The sequence below is a fragment of the Panthera uncia genome (genome assembly GCF_023721935.1).
Source record: "Panthera uncia isolate 11264 chromosome B2 unlocalized genomic scaffold, Puncia_PCG_1.0 HiC_scaffold_24, whole genome shotgun sequence".
Lineage (NCBI taxonomy): Eukaryota > Metazoa > Chordata > Mammalia > Carnivora > Felidae > Panthera > Panthera uncia.
The window spans coordinates 60,811,862-60,828,447 of NW_026057580.1; positions in this window are offsets into that span (position 1 = coordinate 60,811,862).

Consider the following 16,586-nt stretch of genomic DNA (forward strand, 5'->3'; position numbering starts at 1 on the left):
CACATGGGTCCATATATGTTTATGTGGATTATTCCTGTTGTTCACTGTTCTATGGAATTCATCTCAGAGATAAGCTTATTCATATTTGCCTATAGTTTGGCCACCAGTCCCTTGCCCAGTTAATGTTATTCTAGAAAGCAGTGATGGTTTCACTGGATGCTCATGGATCAAAATAACAACTGTATGCAGAGAAAACATGTTGGGACTTTTAGCATTAGAAGGAGGGCATAATTTTGGTAGCTACTTAATGCTTCATAGGCTCCATTACACATATATTATCGCATTTAATCCCCGTAAAACCCTATAAAAAATTAAAACAAATCTCATCTTTTAGATGAAGACACTGAATTTTAAAACTAAGTTGCCCAAATTCACACAAATGGACATTTGACCCCAGGATTTTCTGATTACCAAAGCTATGGGGTTTTCCATTATACTCTAGTGACTCCAATAAACTTTCCTTTTTTTGTCCACGTCCTTGGTTAAATTCAGTAATATATGTATGAATATGTATATTAACATTAATTTAAAAATAGAAATAACAGCAATAAGAAAATGTCTCTGAGATATAGGTATTATAGGTAATTATCTATTGTAAGGTTATGTTAAGGTAAACATTTGGTTTAGAATTTTGGGTTACATTGGTATATTTAGTTTCTTTCCTTTTTAAAATTTTTTAAAAATGTTTATTTATTTGAGAAAGACAGAGAGAGAGAGAGAGAGAGAGAGCAGGGCAGGGGCAGAGAGAGAGAGGGAGGGAGACACAGAATTCAAAGCAGGCTTCAGGCTCTGAGCTGTCAGCACAACTGCCCAGAGCCTGACGCGGGGCTTGAACTCATGAACCACAAGATCATGACCTGGGCCAAAGTCAGACTCTTAACTGAGTGAGCCCCCAGGTGCGCCTAGTTTCTTGAACTTCAATATGGTTTGTAAAGAAAAACAACTTTCTGCCTTGGAGCCTTGTGAAAAGAAGACTCTTTTCTTCCTGAGGGAATCTTGTTCATGACAATTAGTGAGAATCTGGGATTAAAAACTGAAATTAGGTCAGTAACATTTCTATTGGCAGATGACCATCTCAATGAGATTATGAAAATGTTATGGAATGAACAAATGTTAGTGGATGCCAGTGGAAAAAATAATTTTCAAGAAATATATATGAGATCACCCATATGTAATTGCAGAAAAAGTGATGGAATATCAAATAAAAATAACCTTCTCATGGCAAAGTTCTTGAAAAAGAATCTATTAAAATAATAAAACTCTAGGAAACAATCAAGGTAAAATTAGATAGAGGACAATTCAACAGAAATAGGTATAAGACACAGCATGGACCAAATCTTATTTAACAAGGGTCAATTGATGTCAACAAAAACTAGGGGGAAATACTAGATTTTATGTAGAAATGAACAAAGTTGTAATTTGGCTCAGTGCATTCACTTAATCAGTAATTAAGATAATCCTGCTGAGGTACTTGAATCTCTATTTTTTTAACCCAATGATTTGGAGCCACAAGAACCCTAGGACAAATGCTTTGCACTGCCGGTCTGGTTAATCAGCCAGTTCTAAGACTGGTCAACTTTGAAGGAAAATCATTTAAGGAAGATTATTATGCCCAGTTGGAAGTAACTGGACTGAGAAACTGAAAGCTGTACATCTTTCTTCCTGTGTAATAGAACCTGAAACCTTACAGACTATCCAACAACTATATTTCCTAGTTCTTTTCAGTTAAAGAAATTAAAATTTATGACCATATCACAACTGAGGGCCCCTCTCTGTCCTGGGGTGTATGGACACATTTATTCACATTTCCATTTAAGGGCTGAGAGTAGCTCAAACCCGTTTCCTGGTTTGACAGTGTATTACTTCCTCTTGTTGTCTATCTCCTGCTCTTAATCTCAAGCACCTTCAGGACTCAGGCCTCATAAGACTCAGACCTAACGACTCATCCTGTTTGCCAAATTCCACAAGAAATGCTATTATTTTGTTTGCTTTTGTTTATGTACATATAATACATATATTTACTTCAGTTTTACTCACGATTCACAAAGAGGAGAGTGCTCGATTTTAGGACTTGTAGCTATCTTTCATCATGCAGGCTTTAATAACCTTTACATTCTCTCCAAACTCACTCCTTTCTAAAAGCCAGTATCCCCACACATATCACTCCTCCTCACTTTCTGTGGGATACTTTCCATGTAGTCTAGTTTCTCTCTCTTGTCACCACAGGATTCTTGCTTTTGAGGGCATTGCCCATGCCAGACAGCCTGTACTTCCTAGAATGCTGGTGAATCAGTTATTATTTCCATACCAGAAATTAGGAAAAATAAATAAATGGTCACAGTTTTCTATTTTTTTTTAGAAGATCTGAAAATGTTCTTCCAGTGAAAGAATAGGTTTTGTTTGTTTGGTTGGTTTGGTCTGGTTACTTAGATTGGATGCCTATGCTACCAAGAACCTGGTGTTAACCTCTTCAGAAGGTGATTTACCTGCTTGTGACAATGGATCACCAGTAAGTACCTTGATTGGCTTTAAGGTCTGGGAAAGTCTTTGTGAAATAAGGTATTTTTATTGCCTCATTTTGTTGCTGGAGCCACAGAGTACAAGAAAGGGGCTTGGGGAACTTCTTGTAGTGAAAGGGTTTGTACACTTGGAAGATGCAAGAAACAGATGAGCAGAGCAGTTTTTTTGTTTTTGTTTTGTTTTTAATTCTTGGGAGAGGGAAAATTTCAAGAGATAAGAGTGGGTGATAATTTTAAAGAGGAAAGAAACATTGACTGAGATTCCAAAGTTGGCTAGCTGGCAGGAAAGGATAGCATGGAGTTCTGGTCGGATGTGTCCTGATGCTTAATAGCTGCCTCATGTACTGCAGATTTCTTGACACAGAAGAAACCTGTTTTCTATATGTTGATGGTGGGTTTAGAAGGAAGTGTAAGATACAAACAGTGATAGAAAGACAAATTAATGGAGAATCCCTCTGAACCCAAACTTGGGGTTGGCAAACTTTTTCTGTACAGGGCCAGATAGTAAATATTTTCAATTTTGTAAGACATATGGTTTCTGTAGTAAGTACTCAACCCTACCTTTGTACCATGAAGCTAGCCAATACATAAATGAATAGGCACAGCTGAGTTTCGATAAAGTTTTATTTATAAAGGCAGGAAGTGGACAGATTTGGCTTGAGGATGGTAGTTTTCATCCCCTTTCTGGACTTTCCCCAGATTTCTGTAAATAAGAATGTTAAGAAATGTTAAGAAAATCTATAAAGAAGAGAAAATACAAGTATAATACTGTACATATATTTTGAAAAAAAATTCTTGTATAAGTGGACCCACATGGTTCAGGGGCCAACAGTACTGTCATATAGAAAAGCACTAAATATATCTAGTGATTGATGGAAAAAGCAGAATGCCTTAAATATCAAAATAAATTATGTGGCTATATTGTGATTATTCCTCAAGACAAATGAGTGGATACATGTTTCTGAGTTTTTAATCAGGGAATTCAATTTTGTTCAGCCTTATTTTCTGAGGCAACAATAAAGCTAAACTGGGCAAGCAAATTTTGGATGCAAGAAAATATGTTTTTATTTATTTTATTTCATTTTTTTTAAATATGAAATTTATTTTCAAATTGGTTTGCATACAACACCCAGTGCTCATCCCAACAGGTGCCTTCCTCAAAGCCCATCACCCACTTTCCCCTGCCTCCTGCCCCCCCCCCCCCACCTCGCATCAACCCTCAGTTTATTCTCAGTTTTTAAGATTCTCTTATGGTTTGCCTCCTTCCCTCTCTGTAACTTTCCCCCCCCTTCCCCTCCCCCATGGTCTTCTGTTAAGTTTCTCAGGATCCACATAAGAGTGAAAACATAGAGTGTTATGCTAAGTGAAATAAGTCATACAGAGAAAGAAAATATGTTTTTAAAAATCACTTTAAAAATAATTATCACTTATTACATACCAATGAAAGTTATGTCTGAAACTTAAAGTAGGGTATTTAATATGTGTGTCCAAACTAAAGCTAGATGATAATTTTCTCTTTTTCTTTATTAATTACTCTAGAAATATGATTACTACCTGAAATCATTCACACTGTATTAAGTCTAGTTTGCAGTATCTCAGTCTGAAATTGTATTCATTCTTAAATTACTTTCTTTCCTTCCTACAGGCTGAGATAAGGTCTAGATGGAAATTTCTTATATTTTTTAACATAGTTATTACTTAAATGATTTTTAGAAGTATTTTAGGTTTATATTAAGTATTAGATTCAATGTAGTCAAAATGTTTTATCTCTTAGTCTTGTCAGTTTGACAATATGATTATTAAAATACTATTTGTAAAATGCATTAAGAGTGCTGAATTAGAAAACACTGTACTAGCTGTGGTGAGTTTTGATTCCAGTTTTCTTTTAAAGGTGGTAATTGTCCACATTTACAAAATCTCTCAATGTATATGCTAAGTTCACCTTAATTTCATTTCAGTATGGAACCATACAATTTGCTCACTAAGTAAAAATTGCCAATTTGGGAATTGTTATTCTACTTTCTTATTGAAAATCTGTACTTTTTTTAGATTAAAAATAAAAGTACCATCTTGACCCACATGGTTGATGTTGCTAAAACCTTCTTTATTAACTACTTTTAGTCTACTTACCACTCCCTGTATGGTTACTGAACTATGAGCATTTTTCCCCTTGGATGAATGCTTCTCTGTTGTACTACCATATCCTCCTGTCTTCTTACACCTTACTGGTTCTGCCTTATAGGCCCTCGGGGCCCTTCCATCTATCTGCTGTTTATTAGTTGCCTCTACTTTGCTGCATGCATATGTCATTCTGTTCTGAACAAACTAATCCTCATACTTGAGCTCAGACATTCTCTTTCTTATATTACCCAAAACGTGACAACATCCTTGGGATTCCTTTCCAGTGCAGACTGCCTCTCTATCAATTCCCTGAAAATCTTGGAACCAAGAGGCAGGCTCAGCATACTTCTTCTCTCTTTTTTTTTTTTTTTTGATACTCATTTAATTTGGGGGAGAGCGCAAGGTGGGGGTGGGCAGACATAGGGGGACAGTGGATCTGAAGTGAGCTCTGCGCTGACAGGCTGACAGCAGTGAGCCTGATGTGGGGCTCCAACTCACAAACTGTGAGATCATAAGCTCAGCTGAAGTCAGACGCTCAACTCACTGAGCCATCCAGGCACCCCTCAGCATACTTCTTGATCTCCACTATTTTCATCTCCTCTTCCTTAACAGTTTAACTATTTTGTTTGATCTTCCTCAATGGCTTTCTCTTGACACTGCATTTGGAGACAGTACTCAAGCTGATGTCCTTTGACCACTGTGTCTCTCATTGTTTCTGCCTCCTGAAACCTAGTATCATTTGTGTCTTAAGTTTCAGCCAGTTTGAGATTTACCTATCATTGTGATTACAGTGTCTTTCATTACTTGGAAGTATTCCATTTCCAAAATTTCTAACTCTGAACATACTTTCTGTGAACACTACATCTTACCCATCCTGTTTCCCATTCTCTGCTCCCCCCCTCCACCCCCATAACGAACTTCTTATTTACCTCCTCCCCCGAGTCCTTCTGTCCTTCTCATATGCCTTCTACATCTTATTCATTCTGGTTCATCTACTAATGTTCAGCTTGTACTCCAGGGAGAGCCATTTCAAAAGCTTACTTGCTACCACTTTAGAATCCATTGTTTCTTTGATCTTCTATCAATTTCCTTTCATCCTTCTTTAGCCCTAGTTATTCTCCTTTGTCTGCTTTCTCTTTTGTAATGAGCCAGAAAATTTAGTTGATGTGGGCTGTGGAACCAAATGAGTGCTAACTACAGCAGATTCTTGTAATTTTATGGCAGTTTGGTCGTAGCCACTTTTTCCATCTCTAGTTGATTCATTTACTAATGTAGCTGTGATAAACCTCTCCAGATTTCAGGGCTTGCAGGATTTTTCTTGTCATGGCATACATAGAAACCATTTCTATATGCTTCTTTGCTTATAAATGAGACTGAAATATTTGCCTTATTTACATTATTGGACATTGTAAGGACTTAGTGAGGTAATACATATAAACATACCATTTCTCATCTATAAGGCCATTATTGTCATTCCATGGACACAGCTCATGCTTTACCATTGTGTCATTCATCTTGATCTCTGTCTGTGATGTCCTTCACCAGACGTTGAGACTTAAATACTATTCTCTTCTTTGTGACCTCTTCCCAGTCAGCTCTCAGCTTGTTCCTGTTGGTTTTGCTGAGTAGAATCTTTATCTTAGATAATCCTGCCTGCAGGATTCTGTGGTCCTAGTGTCTCTGGTCATAGTTAATGCAATGCTCTGTATATAGATGGACAGAATATATGTTTGCTGAACCAACTGCAATTGAATTATAAATTTTGCTAATTTATTTATTTATTTATTTTATTTTATTTTATTTTTTTAACATTTTTTATTTTTATTTTATTTTTGGGACAGAGAGAGAGACAGAGCATGAACGGGGGAGGGGCAGAGAGAGAGGGAGACACAGAATCGGAAACAGGCTCCAGGCTCCGAGCCATCAGCCCAGAGCCTGACGCGGGGCTCGAACTCACAGACTGCGAGATCGTGACCTGGCTGAAGTCGGACGCTTAACCGACTGCGCCACCCAGGCGCCCCTAAATTTTGCTAATTTAGAAGCATGTTCCTGATAGCAAAGGTTTAAGTGAGTTTATGGATTATTCATAGGATTCTTGTGAATTTTTCATCCTTTTTATCTATACAGTTCATTGCTACAATCCATAACAAAGAATAAAATCCTTACTACATAGAATAAAATCATATAGTGTTAAATAAGCAGATTTAACATGACATTGGTACCTCTTCTTTGGGAATATATTTCTTTTATACACTAATTTTATGGGTTTTGATTGCATAAGATGGTCATTGTGTAAAAGTTTAATCACATTTGCTAATCAAGCTCTTGGTAATAAGGCATATTTCTGAACAATCCCTGAGAAAGGAAAACGGATTGATAGATCACCTTTTTTAAAAAGCTTATTTATTTATTTTTGAGAGAGAGAGAGAATTCCAAGCAAGCTCTGTACTGTCAGTACTGGGTCCAATGTGGGGCTCAGTCCCCAAAACTGTGAGATCATGACCTAAGCCCAAATCAAGAGTTGGATGCTTAACCCATTGAGCCACCAAGGCTCCCCAATAGATCATGTTTGTTTGTTTGTTTGTTTTAAAGTTTATTTATTTTGGGAGAGAGAGTGAGGGAGGGCAGAGAGAGAGAGAGAGAGAGAGAGAGAGAGAGAGAGAGAGAGAGAATTCCAAGCAGGCTCTATGCTGTCAGCACTGAGCCCAACTTGGATTCTATCCCACAAACTGTGAGATTGTAACCTGAGCTGAGATCAAGAGTTGGATGTTCAACTGCCTAAACCACCCAGGCAACCCTGATAGATCATTTTTAAAACCATCTCTTTGGGGGAATAACTATTCATACTAACCCTATATTTTCAAAATTGTCCTTCAAAGTTCTGAATCTTGAAGTAAGACTGGATTAAATATCAAAGCAATTTGTTTATTTGCTTACTCATTTATTTGTTTTTTAAAGTAATCTCTACCCCTAATGGTGAGCTCGAACCCACAACCCCAGTCAAGGGTTGTATGCTGTACTGATTGAGCTAGCCAAGTGCCCCTCAAACAATTTTAAAAACACTCTGAACACATGACTTTCTTAGTATTTTTGTGAGAGAATTTATGGAAATGCCACCTCTGCATTACTATAGTCACTTTAATCACCTTTTCTCTTTGCTTTTGACTACAACATGTTGAGAATGGAAAAGACTTTATGCATATACCACAGTGTTTCTCTACCTTTTTTCCTCTTCAGCTCATCTAAGTGATCCAACCCATTTTCTTCTATAAGATTTACTTCCTGAAGCAGTGATTTCTCTTTGCCATAGGAGAAAACCAAGGGAGAATCAGAATCAGAATTTTGTAGACATGGAGGGAAATTGTTTGAAAAAGGCCTCTAAGATTTATAAATGTGTTCTCCTAGGAAGGTGTGCCCCTTTATACAAATTTCCAATGGAGAACTATAATTGATAAATTTGATTTCTTCCCAGGTAAATATATTTGAACTAATCTAACCCCATCAATAATTTATTCAATAAATACTTAGTACCTATGGCATAATCGTATGGTTGGGAACAAAGTTTGTACATGAAAGAAGTATTTCTAACATGTATTTACTCATATATATGTAATTCTAAGAAAGCCGATGTTTTCTGATTTATGAGCCATTTTGAGATATGGAAAGGGGAAGAGAAGAAACAGGTTCTACAGACAGGCATAGAAAGATTGGCAAGAATTCAGATATATCCCGAGACAAGGGAAAAAGACATAATACCTCTCTTTCCCAAAACATGCAACAACACGCTAATTAAAAAAACAAAAAGCCCTGCGAACATAAGACAATAGCTTGGACTTTGGCTAGGACTGTAAGACTAGAAAGCGCTTTGTAATATTAGGAGGCCCTGAAAGCATACCGGGGTTAAAATATGGTCCAATCTTTCAGGTTCCTCAGGAGTGCTCCAAATAAGCAAAGGTAAACTAGAGCCATAGATTATCAAGGTGCCATGGCAAGTGGAAACTACATTGTAAAAAGGTTATCATTCAAATGTTACATTTTATTTATTGTTTTAAAGTTTCATTTTCTAACAATTGAAGCTGGGTAAAACTTCTTAAGCCTTTGAGGGTCTTAGATATATAACTTTCTTATTTATGGAGGTAAATAAGAGGCTAAATTTTTTTTAGCCAGTTATGCTTGCTTCCTTGCTTGCTTGATTTATGTATGTATGTATGTATGTATGTATGTATGTATGTATTTAGGTCGGGGGGAGGGGCAGAGAGGGGAAGATAGAGAATCTCAAGTATACCGAGCACTGTCAGTGCAGAGCCTAACATGGAACTCAAATGTACCAACAGTGAGATCATGACCTGAGCCAAAATCAAGTCAGACGCTTAACCAACTGAGCCACTCAGGTGCCCCAAACAGTTTTTTATTATTCATTTATATTAGACTGAATGATGTATAATCACCAATATTTGGCCATTTTGACATACAAAAGGATAATTTTATAAGGTTCAGACTTATAAAGTGAATGAATGATGGAATGAAGGAATGAATGATTTTTAATTATGTTTCTTAGAAAAATAGACATGTAAAAATCAAAGTACTAACAATTTATTCAGTAAATACTTGGTGAGCATCTACACTGTGCCATGTGTAATTCTAGTTATTGAAAATACAGTAGGAAACAAGTCAGATATGCTCTGATCCCCTGTTCTTATGGAGTTTACACTCTAGTGGTGAATGTAGAAATAAAATAATTGAAATGCAACATGAAATTTGGTTAAATTCTATCTATCAAGAAAAATGAAGCAGGAAGAAGGGAAGGAAAAAGCTGGGTGGGGTCAGTGCTTGTGGGTTAGGCTCTCTTACATAGGGTTGTCAGTGTAGGCCTTTCTGAGGATATGGCATTGGAAGAGAGACCTGCATGAATGAGGGAGAGATCTGTGTGAATAGAAGGGGCAAGAGCATTTCTGCCACAGGACACAAGTGCAAAGCTTCTGAACCTGGAAGGAGCTTGTGTGTTTCAAGAATTGTAGGAAAGCCCGTGTGACTAAAATTTATTGAGCAAGGGAGAGATTCGTAGAAGAGATGGGAGAAATAGTCAGGAACAAGGCCATATAGAGAATTGAGAAAAAGTACCAATACTGTTCTAAGGGAGATGGAAAGTCATTGAAAGACTTTTGAGTAGAGTTATATAAACTGATTTGTTTTAAAAACATCACTCTTCGTTGTATGGAGGATAGATAGTGGAGGAGGAATAGTGGAAACATGTAGCTTAGTTGAGAGATTTGTCCCAGCAAGCAATGATGAGAATGGAAATTAATCTGTACTACTGACAAATGAAGAGGAGTGCATCAATGGTTTTTCTCACATTTTAGTTTTCTTTTAATCTTATTTAAGTTTTGAAATCTTATGTAAGTTTTTAAAGTTGTATTCCATGTATATAAAATGTAATTCTTCCAGATCTCTGTTGTTTTATTTTTTATTTTATTTTTTTATTTAAATTCTAGTTATTAACATGTAGTATATTAGTTTCAGGAGTAGAATTTAGTGATTCATCACTTGCATATAACAAGCAGTGCTCATCATAAGAAGTGCCTTCCTTTCTATCCATTACTCATTTAACCCATTTCTTTGCCCACCTCCCTCCAGCAACCCTGTTTTAAATAAGAATCTGTAGTTTATATGTGTCTGTGTGTGTGTGTCTTTTTGTCTGGAACAATGTATTTTATAAATTTCACTTATATATAAACTATGATATCCAATACAGTAGATGAGTAATATGCTTAACTTAATGGACATAATGTCCATGCTTCTTATATATTAATTCATCTTGACTTTTTGATGATACATATAGGTTATTGCATTCTATATACATGACATTGACAGGGTCTACTTGAAGAAACCTAAAATTGATATATTATCTATGCCAGAGTAGTTGCTGAAACATTAATATTTTTTACTATGGTAAAAATAAATATCATTTTTTTTTTTTTTAAGAGAAAGAGTGAGTGGGGAAAAGGCAGAGGGAGGGAGAGAATCCCAATCAGGGTCTCCGCCCAGCATGGAGCCTGATGTGGAGCTCGATCTCACAACCACAAGATCATGACCTGACCTGAAATCAAGAGTCAGTTGTTCAACCAATGGAGCCACCCAGGGGCCCCTAACTATCATTTTCGATATACAGAGACTCATACTTACTTGTTGAGAAAGATATGATTTTTATCTTAGTGACTTCAATCACAATTCATACATCAGTAGTTAGAAGAATTATATATGAATTACTAATTTAAGTGATTCCACTAGAAATTTAATATATGAAATTATGTTTTGTTTTTCTTTAAATTTTAAAAGGGCTCACGTACAATAGAGTAGGGAAAATGCTGAGTCTAAAGAAACAGTGGTCGGGTTCTGAGATTATTCTACCACAGGAGCCACTTCCACCTCAACGTCTCAAAGTCCTCATCAGAAAAATAGGGGCACCTGGGTGGCTCAGTCTGTTAAGTGCCCGACTTTGGCTCAGGTCATGATCTCTCAACCGTTTCTGAGTTCGAGCCCCGCATTGGGATTTGTGCTGACAGCTCAGAGCCTGGAGCCTGCTTTGGACTCTGTGTCTCCTTCTCTCTCTGCCCCTCTCCCACTTCTGCTCTGTCTCTCTCTATCAAAAACGAATAAATGTAAAAAATAAATTAAAAAAAAAGAAAAATGGTAGTTTAAGTAAATGGTTTAAAGTCCTTTGCAGTTCTAAAATGTACAGTTCTTACTCAGGTACATGATATCAGAAGGAAAAAAACTGAAACAGTAGATCAGTTTATAGAAATAGACAGTTATGAGTATTAAGTTTGTTTTCATTGTTACCTTTCTGGATTGTGATTTGTGTTTCGTGCATTAATGTAGTCACAACCCCAAGATTCTCACATGGTGAGTAATTTATAAGTAACTAAAAAAAAAAATCTTTGTAAGGTTCTTGGCAAAAAAAATGACCAATTTGATGATAGAGATAGTAATGATAATAGCAAGAAATGTATTTGGGTCTTAATAGAATATTTAAATATGAATTTGGCTTATAACTTTTTAAAAATAGAAATCAGCATTAAAATATGTAGGAACTAAAGGGAACAAGTATCTTAACCATGCATGCTCACATAGTTCTTGTAAGTAAATGTGTAATTTATTGCTAAGTCGATGTAATTGTATAGAAACTCAAAACTTAGTTTTAGAAAAAAATTTATAAGAAAGGTTGCATCATCTATTTAGTGGGAAAAAGAAAGCTTGCTTATTAAACAATTGTTCATGTGATATTTAATGCCTATTAAATAAAAAGCAAGCAGAGAAAATATTTGAAAGAAATATGAAATACCATTCATTATATGTAGAGTTCCTGTGAGTTTATAAAAAATCTTCAAGTATTAATGGAAAGGTTGACAAAGGACATGAAGTATTAAAATTCATGTACCAAGAAATGTAAATTTTTTTTAATAAGAAATAAAAAGGGCATTGATTTACTATAATATTTTAAATCTTACCAATAATCAAATAAATGTAATAACAAAAATAGAATAGTTATTTAACCAACAAACTGATAATGAGTGTGTTCCTTATTTGCAAGAGAACAAAACAATTTTTTTTCCTTTATATTACTCTTTGCTTTTCATTTTTTTTATAAATGTATTTCTTGACAATTGAAATGAACACAAAACCTAATTTAGCTCTAGATGTCCTGGAAGCCAGGGCAATATGAAACACTTATCAGTATATGTAATAATCTGATAATGAAGGTATATCTTTTTATGTATATGTATGTATAAAGGGTGTACATAAGAAATAGTAACAGCAAAATAGACAGTGGCCTTAACAATGTCTTTATTTGGCACACTTTCAGTTATTTCTAGATCTTTCCCTTTAATAATTTAAGGACTTTATATTAAAATGCAATGTGGTTGGGCTTTTGTTAGAGCAATATTAATTATCTGACAATATAATGCTAATTATTAATTAAAAGGTGACTTACCTGCCCCTTTGACATGTCAGCTATCACAGCTGCACTTTTGACAAAGCTTGGATAGTAATCAGTTTAGAGGTATATCTGGTGAGTGCCTGGAATACAGATATTCTGATATTGAAGGAAGATTAATTTTCTTGAGCAGGACGAGGGGGTTTTAATTCTGTTATGATTGTGGACAGGCTGACATATCTGTCTAGTCCTATGTTATGAATTTGCACTGGGTCATGCACAAATGTATTTCCTAACAATATGGTGAAAATGTGCTTAATAAGAATTTTAAAATTATGTACTGAACATGTATGTGTATGTATATACATATTATATATATAATTTATACATAAACTATTCAAAATTTCTTAATTTTCATTTTAATGCTTGTACAAAAAAGGTTTACCATATATATACAAATATTTTGTCAATATGATATCTTACATTTCAGTATTTTGAACTCTTTAGGTGGTTGAATTTTTGTTTTTTTATCTGTATGATTAGTATACCAACAATGCCAAAGTGAGCAAATTTTAGGAATTAAGTTATTGATTAACATTGATTATAACTTATATTTGGATTTAGGATAAATTGTTTTGATTAATATTTTTAGAATAAATTTAGGTATCTAATAAATTTTCTGCCAAGTATAATTAATCCATAAAAATTGTACCTTTTTAAATTAAATTATTTGTACTGAGAGGTTCTAAAAGTATTTTTGTTTGAAAATTTATAAGGCTTAGGGCTCCTAGGTGGCTCAGTCAGTTAAACCATCAACTCTTGATTTTGGCTCAGGTCATGGTCTCCCCATTCCTGAGTTTGAACCCCATGTCAGGCTCTGCACTGACAGCACAGAGCCTGCTTGGGATTCTTTCTCTTCCTCTCTCTTTGCCCCTCCCCCACTCATGCTCAAGGGCACGTGTGTGTGCACGCTCTCTCTCTCAAAATAAATAAACTTAAAAAAAAGAAAATTTATAATGCGTAATGTCAGTGGTAGAATATCTTGGACATATTTGTTAATCAAATAGTTCTTTCAGGATATTTCAGACACCTTCAATATTTCAAAATATAAAGAAGGAGGACTATCTGATAGGAAGATTTCGAATGTAATTTTCTTGAAGTACAGAGACTATAGCATAAAATAGAACTTTGGAAAAAAGCCGAAAAATGTGAACATTTTCTAATTTTGGAGAAGTTGAGTAAAGTTAAAGAACATTATGACTTCCTAAAGTATAAAATTTACACTCTTTGTTCTTTATAAATGCCCTTGTAAATTTACTGTAGAGTACATTGACTACTAGAGTCCAAAATATTACTGAATCTATTGAAAACTATTCCAGAACTTAGATAAAGTACTTACCAACTTTAAGAGTATATGGATCATGGCCTTCTAATGCAAAAAAAAAAAAAAAAAAAAAAAAAAGAGAGAGAGATATCTGGGAAATCACCAGTTGTATCCAGATGGCATGAAATTTTGTAACTCTAGTAATAATAGATTCAGAGAGTGAAAGTAAAAAATGACAAGAAGCATCAGAGTCGTTTAAATGAATTCATAGTAAATTGGGGAATTATCTTTGTTAAAATATGGTAATATATTGTTGTAACATTGCCTTCTTTGTTACTGTTACTGATTCTGTAGAGTTTAAGAAATGTGGTAGATTGAAAGCAATGAATATGCCAGAGATTTTGGGGTCTCAAGACCACACCAAGGATGTGATTCTGGGCCAGAGGCAGTTTCAGGATTAGCTTGAGGACTTATAGTCCAGACTCCAACTGGCTAATGCTGTGTTGTATATGAGAGAAAACACTTATTTTGCTAATAAATAAATGACACATATGAGTGTGGCAGAAACTGCTCCTTGCTTTTAATGATTGATTACATAATTTAGCTTAACCTTTTTATTATGGCATTCACTTAATATAGAGTGTTGTTAAAAATACCCCCCAAAGAAACAGACAATAAAGAAATGAAATGGAAGAAAAAAGACAAATGTAAAATATTGAAGGAAAGAGGGGAAGAGAAAGAGGAAGGGAGGGAATGAGGAAAGGAAAGAAACAACGAGGAATAAATTTGTGGAGCGCACAGAAAAAAGGCAAGTAAGTATTAGATTTACTTTTTGTGTATAACCCTGCCAGTTATTACTGGGCCTGTTTCCTCAGTCAAAAGGGTAGATCCTATTTGATAATTTTTAAGGTGGATTTCAGGTCTTTGGGGTTTGACCTCAATACAGTGTGAGGCTCCTTTCCCACTCCATCTTTTCATCTGTCTTACACTTCAGTCAGATCTCACTGCTTTTTACCAGTCTCTAAACTATTTTTCCCCTTTCACAGATTAATCACTGCACAATTTTCTCATATCCCTTGTCTTGTGACAGTTCTATTTAATCTTCCTTGTGAGCTTAGTTGTCATTCCTGTAGCCTCCTCGATTCCTGATGCTGAAATTAATTTCTCTTCCCTCTGTACTGCTGCAGTACTGCTTGGTTTATACTGCTCTTATTGTCCTTAATAATATTTTGCCATCAGTTATTACTTCCATGGTAGTATCTTTGAAGTCAGGTAGTATCTGGGTTTTCATTCTCATAACTTTCATTGGTGCCAGCAGTCCTTGATTATATTAGGCAGTCAATAAATTAGTTGAATGGAATTGGATTAATTATGGCATTTCTTTCAAGATACATACTTATCTCTGTTGTCCTATGGAAGTTAGCCATACAAAGCTCCCTTTCTGGGAGACAGTATGGAGTGGTGGGAAAAAAGTATAGAATAAAATCTAGATTTGCACCCCATTTTTTAACTTAATTATGGTGTGAACCCAGGCAAATTATTGATTTTTCTGAGGTTATATTATTCAACTCTGCTGGTGGGTACTATCTATAGCTCAGCATTTATTATTATTATTATTATTATTATTATTATTATTTTATTTTTTCAAGACAGATGAAATAATACTTTTAATGTGACTGGCCAAAGGATTTGACTTCTAAATGTTGATTCACATTTTATAACTCTTTTAAGTAAATACTAGAAACTTTGTTTTGAATTACTTACTTTGTTTTGTTATCTCACCCTTTCTAAGGAGGGAATCTTAATATTTATTACCTACTAAGGGGTAAAAAAAATACCCGGTAGTATCCAATACTTTATCCCAATAAATAGTTTTCAATGTATTGGAGCTTGAAATAATATTATAATTAATTTAAATCACCATATATATAATAATTTAAATACCCTTCTGTTAATCAATTCATAAAATATGGAGGGCACATTTCTTACGAAAGTCACACAAAGGCTTAAATGGTATTTAAAAAACATACATAGAAACTGAGCATATGGATATGCAAGTGAAGCATATGGATCTCCATATGTTAAACACTTTCTTCAAGAAACATGGCTATAGTATTGATAATCAGTATGGTATGGTGCTCTGATTCAATTAAAGATTAGTCCTTCATTTAGTAGTAGTAAAAACCCTACTAACATTTAAGAAAAATTTTGTTAACGTTTATTTATTTTTGAGACAGAGAGACAGAGCATGAACAGGGGAGGGGCAGAGAGAGGGGGAGACACAGAATCGGAAGCAGGCGCCAGGCTCTGAGCTGTCAGCACAGAGCCCGACACGGGTCTCGAACTCACAGACTGTGAGATCATGACCTGAGCTGAAGTCAGATGCCCAACAACTGAGCCACCCAGGTGCCCCCCAACCCTTAAAAAAAATTAACGAATACCCTACTAACATTTTAAGAATAACTTACCCCTAGAGCATTGGTTCTCAAGTCTGGGCACTATCAGAATCCCCTGGAAACTTCTAAGAACTAATAATGCCTGAGGTCTTACCCAAAGACATTGTCATTTAATTGCCCTGGGGTTGCAATGCAAACATGAGGGTTTTTCTGTTTGGTTTGGTTTTTGTTTTCTTTCTTTCTTTCTGTCTTTTTTTCTAAGTTCTTCAGTTAGGTTTGAAAACTATTGC